This window comes from Cololabis saira, chromosome 5 (genome assembly GCF_033807715.1).
Source record: "Cololabis saira isolate AMF1-May2022 chromosome 5, fColSai1.1, whole genome shotgun sequence".
Lineage (NCBI taxonomy): Eukaryota > Metazoa > Chordata > Actinopteri > Beloniformes > Belonidae > Cololabis > Cololabis saira.
Genome location: NC_084591.1, coordinates 6720668 through 6729440, shown reverse-complemented (window position 1 = coordinate 6729440; position 8773 = coordinate 6720668).

Here is an 8773-nt window from a genome sequence, read left to right as displayed (position 1 = left end):
TTTACACCATATTCTAGTTGAATTATTGAAATAAATTAACCTTTACACCCTATTCTAGTGGAATTATTGAAATAAATTAACTTTTACACCATATTTTAGTTGAATTATTGAAATAAATTAACTTTTACACCATATTCTAGTTGAATTATTGAAATAAATTAACTTTTACACCATATTTTAGTTGAATTATTGAAATAAATTAACTTTTACACCATATTCTAGTTGAATTATTGAAATAAATTAACCTTTACACCCTATTCTTCACCTGTATGTATATTCTACATCTGGGCTGATGTGGACATACATACATAGGAGGCTATTTCAGTTGCTAGTATGGTTGTCTGTCTGTACAGTCATGCAAGTTCAATGCTATTAAAGCACTTTAAACTTTAAATCAAAGCATTTAGTTTTTTCAAATAAAATAAACACATTTTTATGCAGTTTAGAAGTTTTGGGGCTTTTTTTGGGCTGAAATCGGGGCGTCCCTTATTTCTATTTCTGAAAGGTGGCAACCCTAGCCAAGACTGAGCAAGACATCCACTTCCGTGTCTTAAATGCGTTCAATAAGACAAAGTGTTCCAATCTTGGAAGGGTTGGATTTCTAGAAAGGACCTTAGCATATCTGGGGGAGGTCGTAGATGTCAAGACAAGAATAAACACAGCGTATTCTTCAGGCAGGTAGCCAGAATAGTCCGAGCCAAGTTTATGTGGGAAGTCCAAAAGTCAAACTGGAAGATATTTCCCAGGGTGGAAGAGAGGGGGAGAGTTTTCTGAATTCAAGCGAATGAGCAGGCGATGGCTAAGACATACAGGACTGTCTCAGAAAATTAGAATATTGTGATAAAGTTCTTTATTTTCTGTAATGCAATTACAAAAACAAAAATGTCATACATTCTGGATTCATTACAAATCAACTGAAATATTGCAAGCCTTTTATTATTTTAATATTGCTGATTATGGCTTACAGTTTAAGATTAAGGCCACGTTTACACATAGCCGGGTATTTACAAAAACGGATATTTTCCCCTCTACGTTTTCAAAAATATCCTCGTTTACACGGACCCGCATGAAAACGATGTTAACGTCATGCCAGCCAATCAGAATCCTGGAAAAAACATCAACAAATGACACGTGTAACTTCCAGTTAAGGCTGATTTATGGTTCCGCGTTACACCAACGCAGAGCCGAAGGCGTATGGTACGCGGCGACGCACACCGTACGGCGTAAGCTCTGCGTTGATTTAACGCGGGACCATAATTCAGGCTTTACTTCCAAGACGGAACGAGAGTCTTTCGTTTGGAGTGACAGAGAAGTGGAGTTACTTTTAAGTGTGACTTTAGAATATAAAACAGGTAAAATACAAGAAAATATTGACGGTGGCCAAACTAATTGTAAACACAGGTCGCACTCATGACGCTGGTGAGTTTCTGGTGCATATGTGACGTTCTGAAGCTTAAATCTCCGTTTTCCTCTGTTTTCCTCTGTTTTCCTCTGTTTTCCTCCGTTTTCCTCCGTTTTCCTCTGTTTAGACGCAAACGTGAAAACTGAGTTTTTGAAAATCTCCACTTTGGCCAGAGTTTTCAGAAATGATCGTTTTTGGGGGCTTGGAGCTCCGTTTTCGTGTAAACGAACGGCCAAAACGCATGAAAACGCCTCCGTTTTTGCTACGTGTAAACAGGGCCTAAGATTCCCAGAATATTCAAATTTTTTGAGATAGGATATTTGAGTTTTCTTAAGCTGTAAGCCATGATCAGCAATATTAAAATAATAAAAGGCTTGCAATATTTCAGTTGATTTGTAATGAATCCAGAATGTATGACATTTTTGCATTACAGAAAATAAAGGACTTTATCACAATCTAAATTCTAATTTTCTGAGACAGTCCTGTAGAGATGGTTTGCACCTAAGGGTTGATAGATGGAGCGATCGGACGACAGAGCACTGACATCACTGCGTTATCAAGAGGACATCATGGAGATAATGATCCACGAAGGGGGAAAGGAAAGCATCAGAGGCGCCAGTGACACGTGGAGCCGCTAAACTTGGAGAGAGGCTCCAGCAGGTTCTGGGAAAGACAATGTTATGACTGCCAGTCATCCCTGGAGCACGGAGGGATTACATGTTCCAAACAATCAGATCCTTCCCAGTTACTGACATCAGATGGATCCAAACAAGTGACTCATTACGCCATGTCTCTATACACGCTGTCATTGTTAACTTAATTAATAAGATCATACACTACTGAATGATAATGGGCATTATACATAATCCATGATAGATATAAGAATACAGGGCTGTCTGAATATTGTGATTTTCTGTAATGCAATTACAAAAACAAAAATGTCATACATTCTGGATTCATTACAAATCAACTGAAATATTGCAAGCCTTTTATTATTTTAATATTGCTGATCATGGCTTACAGCTTAAGAAAACTCAAATATCCTATCTCAAAAAATTAGAATATTCTGGGAATCTTAATCTTAAACTGTAAACCATAATCAGCAATATTAAAATAATAAAAGGCTTGCAATATTTCAGTTGATTTGTAATGAATCCAGAATGTATGACATTTTTGTGTTTTTAATTGCATTACAGAAAATAAACAAATTTATCACAATATTCTAAGGAGTTTAGTTCCATGTGGGATGAGATGGAAAATGCATATAGAGATGCAATGATTCTTATAGGTGCTTCCCTTTTTTCAAATTCATACACATCTATTTTTTGCAAGAATGCAACACATTCCAGTAAAAGTTGCAACGCTGACCTGCAGAGAGGAAGGTTTTCCCCCGTTAGCGTCAGTGGTGGTGATGATACATATCAATTCAGTTCAGGTCAATTCAATTCATTGCAAAAATACCAGAGGTGTCAAAAGTATTCACATTCATTACTCAGGTAGAAGTATAGATACTAGAGTTTAAAAATACTCCTGTAGAAGTTGAAGTATCAACTCAAGTTTTTTACTCAAGTAAAAATATAAAAGTACTGGTTTCAAAACTACTTAAAGTATAAAAGTAAAAGTAATGTAAGGGGGAAAAAAGCCATTAAGGACAAAAGCCATTGAAAATGAATGTATCTTAGTATAATGCAAATATATTAAAGAAGCATATATGTGTACTATTGAGCATTAACATGTGTTTCAGAGAGCAGGAGATATGATGACTAGTTGCCTATAAGTATTGTAATGGTGCAAAAAGTCAAACTTCAGAGGCATGTTATCATTTATCCTAACCTTTATTGGAATGTACATCCAAGTTTAGTTGCAGGAATCTGAGGGAACGGATGTAAGAACCAGGGGTGCAGATCCGATGTCAGGATTGGGGGGGACACCAAGGTGATTTTAATTACGTGTTTATGACAGATAAGACTACACAAATACACCCATCCTAACAGGTATATGACAATCCATTGATCCACCAATTGATTATTGAAAAGGCTTCGTTGAAAACAGACGCATACGACCGGGAGGAGGCAGGAAAACAGCCACATGTTGGCTACGGGCAGGTATGAATGTAACCAGAACGTTGACAAAAAGTCATCGTCGAGCCCGTCAAAAATTTTAAAAATATTAACTCAGACTAAAAAAAAAAATGTATGGAGTAGCAATACTTTCATTCTGTACACCTCAAAACGCACCGTGGATGTATTATTTTTTTAGAAATATATTTTTAATAAATATTCTACATATTCAACCTTTAAGTCTGAAAATACATTTGTTCAATTTTGAATAATTTAGGGTATTTTTATTGGGGGGGACAATTCATGTTTTTCAGAAATTGGGGGGGACATGTCCCCCCCGTCCCCCCCGGGATGTGCACCCATGGTAAGAACAAAACTGGACAAGAACATCTGTGCCAAAACCACAACCAAATTCACTCTATCCGGATGGAGCAATTTAACTGGATAGTTTTTTTTAAAGGCCGGAATGAAATAGATTAACGAGGCTGTTTTTAAACTGTAAGAAGTAAAAAGTACAGATAATTGCGTGAAAATGTAAGGAGTAAAAGTAAAAAGTCGTCTGAAAAATAATTACTCCAGTGAAGTATAGATAACCAAAATTTCTACTTAATAAGGTAACAAAGTATTTGTACTTCGTTACTTGACACCTCTGAAAAACAGGTCATTGATCCCAGAAGGGGACATCAGATGAAGCACATGGGCAGATACAGGAAGTATAAACCGGTCTGCGCAGTCGTTAAAGAGATAAAAGTCAACCTAAATGTAAGAATCGTTGCATGTTTTTTGTTTGCTTGTTATTTTGGTTTGTTTTTTCTGTTGTATTTTTCATTCCTTCCAACGTCTTTAGTGTCATTTGGGGTTTTACAGAAAATGAGATGTCATTCAGCTAACCAGCCCTGAAGCGTATCCGTTCACTTATTGGGTGTGAAAATAAGAAAAATCATACTGCTTTGTGTTTTCATAATAATTGAGACAATAAACTGCACAAGTGATAAATATGGGGTTTTTTCCATTCTGTTTTTTTACATTAATGATGGTACAGAAACGGCTGCAGGCGACTTCTACCTGCAGTTATGAGCTGAAAACATTCAAATCATAAATGCAAAACCTGATCAAAGTTTCATTATTCTAAAATTCAGCATGCTGTACTTTTACTTTTAAAAGTACAGCATGTAACAATATATTTTTGATAGGAAGAATCAGACATGGGTCTGAATACTGGACTTTATTCATAATTTCCCTGTTATGAACTTAGTTTCACTGCAGCAGAATTACTTACAAATAAACAAACTTTTTTTTTACCGCTCAAACTTTGCAGGTCAGTATCGGATCGTTGATTCACAGAAAAAAGAAACGAATGTGAATGCTGTCGCTGCTTTATCAGACATCTGCGGCGAAACGCCGAAACTTTTGAAAGAACACAGAAACCAGAGTTTGTGTCTCTGGAATGTGGAAATGTTTTTTCTTTTCTTTTCTTTTTATCTCTGCCTACATTCTGATGAAATCGTATATCTTGTTATACCGGCTTATCAGTTTGAAAGTATGTTTGGCATCGAGACGACCAACAAGAATTGTTAAACAGTTTAGAGTGTTCTGGCTGCCAAGTCCAAAGTCCTGGAGTTGCAGCCTTTCCAATATTCTCCTAGGAAAAATAATAGAATAACCAAGATCATTTATTGCACTTAAAGGTGACCTATTATGGCATTTAATGTATATTTTAAACAGGCCTTGAATGTCTTAAAAACAAACCTAAAGCTTGTTTTTTTTACATAAATCAGAAATCCAGCCTGTGGACCATGTCTCTAGTTTTACCGCTTCTAACCCTTTTTCTGTGCTTCATTCTAAGGGAAGGGGGGGGTATGATAATGAGGCTCTGCGCTGATTGGCTGCTTGAATGACGTGTAGCAGGGGAGGAGACAAAGCGTCGCTCCGGGCAGAAGAGCAGCGGCTGCGTAGCAAAGCGTGTCCACGGTTCTGCGTTAAATCGACACGTACCCTACGCCGTAGGCTCTGCGTTGGTGTAACGCGGAACCATAAATCAGCCTTTAGTCACCTCGTCTTCACACAGGAAGATTGAATTTAATTCTAAACAGTTACACCACGGTTATTTACTCCGATTCCTCATCATTTCACTTCTTATGTTACAAGACAAATGAATCATGTAACTGTAAAGAAATCACAACACTGAATTTTCACAAATGCCAACTTTATTGTTAAAATATATAAATAAAATACAGTATATGCACTATTGCTGGCTCAAGGAAGGACCGCACGTCTTCTGAATGTGTCGTTGAACAGCTCTAGGTGAATTACTTGGAAAATGTATTACGGTAGCCTACTAAAAGAGCCCCGAGCCCGGAGCCCCCGGGTTCGGAGCTCCGGGCCCGGGGGCTCTTCGACGGGCCGGTCCGTGAGCAGCTCTGGCAGCTCCGTATGCGGCCCCGGTGCTCCGGAGCTAAGCTAAATACTTAGCCCATACAAAGATCATACAAATATAAATAACATGAAAAATTAACGTCACTTACCGCTGACTCGTGTGCAGTTGCCGGGTCCGTGCTGTGGGAACTGATCCTTTTATGAGGGTAAATGTCGATGCAAAACCTCATTTTAACTCTCCCTCGCTGTTGAAACCGGTGGAAAACAGTCACCGCTGCTGAACAATGGCGGAGCTCCAGCCGGCGGAAAGAGCTGGTTGTGGGCGTGGTTTCAGCAGCGGAGGCTGAACCTATGGAAATCTGCTCCCGTCGTGACGTTACGACAGGAGCAGATTCTAAACGGCTCAAAAAAATCACGTGACACTGGGGGATTCTGCCGGGCGGGGGTCAGACACCTTGCAGAAATTCATGGGATTTCATCTCCCCCGTGTTGGCAGGGTGAGGGGAGACCACTGTATATATGTTAAAACAAGAAAAAACTTGTTTTTCATAATAGGTCCCCTTTAAATGGCTGGAAACAACAGTAAATGTGGTAAAGTATCCATCCATCCATCCATCCATCCATCCATCCATCCATCCATCCGTCCGTCCGTCCGTCCATCCATCCATCCATCCATCCATCCATCCATCCATCCATCCATCCATCCATCCATCCGTCCGTCCGTCCATCCATCCATCCATCCATCCATCCATCCATCCATCCATCCATTTCTGCGATAATAAAACCCACAGTCAGATTATTTTTACCCTTATTTTCACACAGACGTGAAGAGGAGGTAATAACTTTTTTACATAAGATAATATGTTGATGTGGCTGAGAATAAGAAAACTTGTAAACAACAATCAGTATAAAGCTAGATCAGCGAGGCTATCCAACTTATTTTCCTGCAGATATTGTGTTTTTTGTTATATTGTCTGTGAACTGCTCCTGCTGCAACACACACCCCCCGAACACACATCACCAGGATACATAAACAGTACAGCAGCCGTCATGTGCTGAGTGTTATTTTGGGAGAGAGGACAGTTTGGGAGAAACTGTCAGGGGGTTTAAAAGAATGTATAATTACCCCCCGAAGAGCCGTTTTAAATACGCCTACGGATGTCTTTACGTCAAGCACATCTTAATTTAAAAATCAGGACAAAACTGTTTCTCCTATTTCCTCTATTCCAACAAGTGAAGCATGAAAATGAAGGAACTAGATCGTTTGGGGGGGTCCTGGTCCTTGAGGGCTGCCGTCCTGCGTGGTTCAGATGTTTCCTGCTCCAGAACACCCTGACACGTACGGCGGGGACATAAACAGACTTGCTCAGCTCTCGATGACAAGCTGATGGCGAGCGTTGATCTGAGTCAGGTGTGTTAAAGGGGGGAGACATCGACACGCAGGAACACCGGCCCTGCAGGACCGGGGTTGGACCTGAACCAGACGGATGAAAGAGACACCCTGAATAAATCTGTCCATGCAGGTGGAAGGGAGACCACTAGGCGGCACTACAGACACCCCGTCTAGATCATGCAGGATCAGACAGCAATCATTTACCGTGGACAGAGGTGTCTTCAGTATTCACATTCATTACTCAGGTAGAAGTATAGATACTAGAGTTTAAAAATACTCCTGTAGAAGTTGAAGTATCAACTCAAGTTTTTTACTCAAGTAAAAGTATAAAAGTACTGGTTTCAAAACTACTTAAAGTATAAAAGTAAAAGTAATGTAAGGGGGAAAAAAGCCATTAGGGCAAAAGCCATTGAAAATGAATGTATCTTAGTATAATGCAAATATATTAAAGAAGCATATATGTGTACTATTGAGCATTAACATGTGTTTCAGAGAGCAGAAGATATGATGACTAGTTGCATATAAGTATTGTAATGGTGCAAAAAGTCAAACTTCAGAGGCATGTTATCATTTATCCTAACCTTTATTGGAATGTACATCCAAGTTTAGTTGCAGGAATCTGAGGGAACGGATGTAAGAACAAAACTGGACAAGAACATCTGAAACAACCACAACCAAATTCACTCTATCCGGATGGAGGAATTTAACTGGATAGTTTTTTTTTAAAGGTCGAAATGAAATAGAGTAATGAGGCTGTTTTTTAAAATGGAAGGAGTAAAAAGTACAGATAATTGCGTGAAAATGTAAGGAGTAAAAGTAAAAAGTCGTCTGAAAAATAATTACTCCAGTGAAGTATAGATAACCAAAATTTCTACTTAAGTAAGGTAACAAAGTATTTGTACTTCGTTACTTGACACCTCTGACAGTGAATATTTCCCACGTTCTTCCTTTCAGTCTCTCCATCTTGTGTTAAGTAGTTTTTTTCCGCTCTATATAACAAAATAAAAGTGACGTGTGAAAAGTTTTAATGTGTGAGCAGCCGGAGCAGCATGTCATCTTATTTCAATTCAGTTCAAAGCGTTTATTGTCATATGTACAGTAAGGAAACACTTATTCTGCTGTCCACATTGAAAGCCCTGAGTATAGAATATAAATCGAATGATTTAACTAAATAAAACGACATACCGGCATACCATGCAAAAATAAATACCTTTTTTCACATGTTGACCAAAATGTTCTTTATTTTTAATACAACATGTTTTGCTCAAAATAGCACAGACAGAGAGCAGCATCCTTTTCAACCACTTCTTCACAGCTCTGTTCACAGCAGCCAGTTTTCTGGTGTGGAGTCGGCACCAGCAGTCTCCTTCACACAAGCCTCCAAGATGCTCTTTTGTGTCTGCATTTATTATTATAATTATTATTATTATTAATTCAGCTATAAATCATGTTTCATTTGTTGAAATGAATCCGTGTTTGAAAATGAATCGTGTGAGGACGTTTCTGTTGTCCTCACTCAATTAAATATCTCCAGAGCTGCCG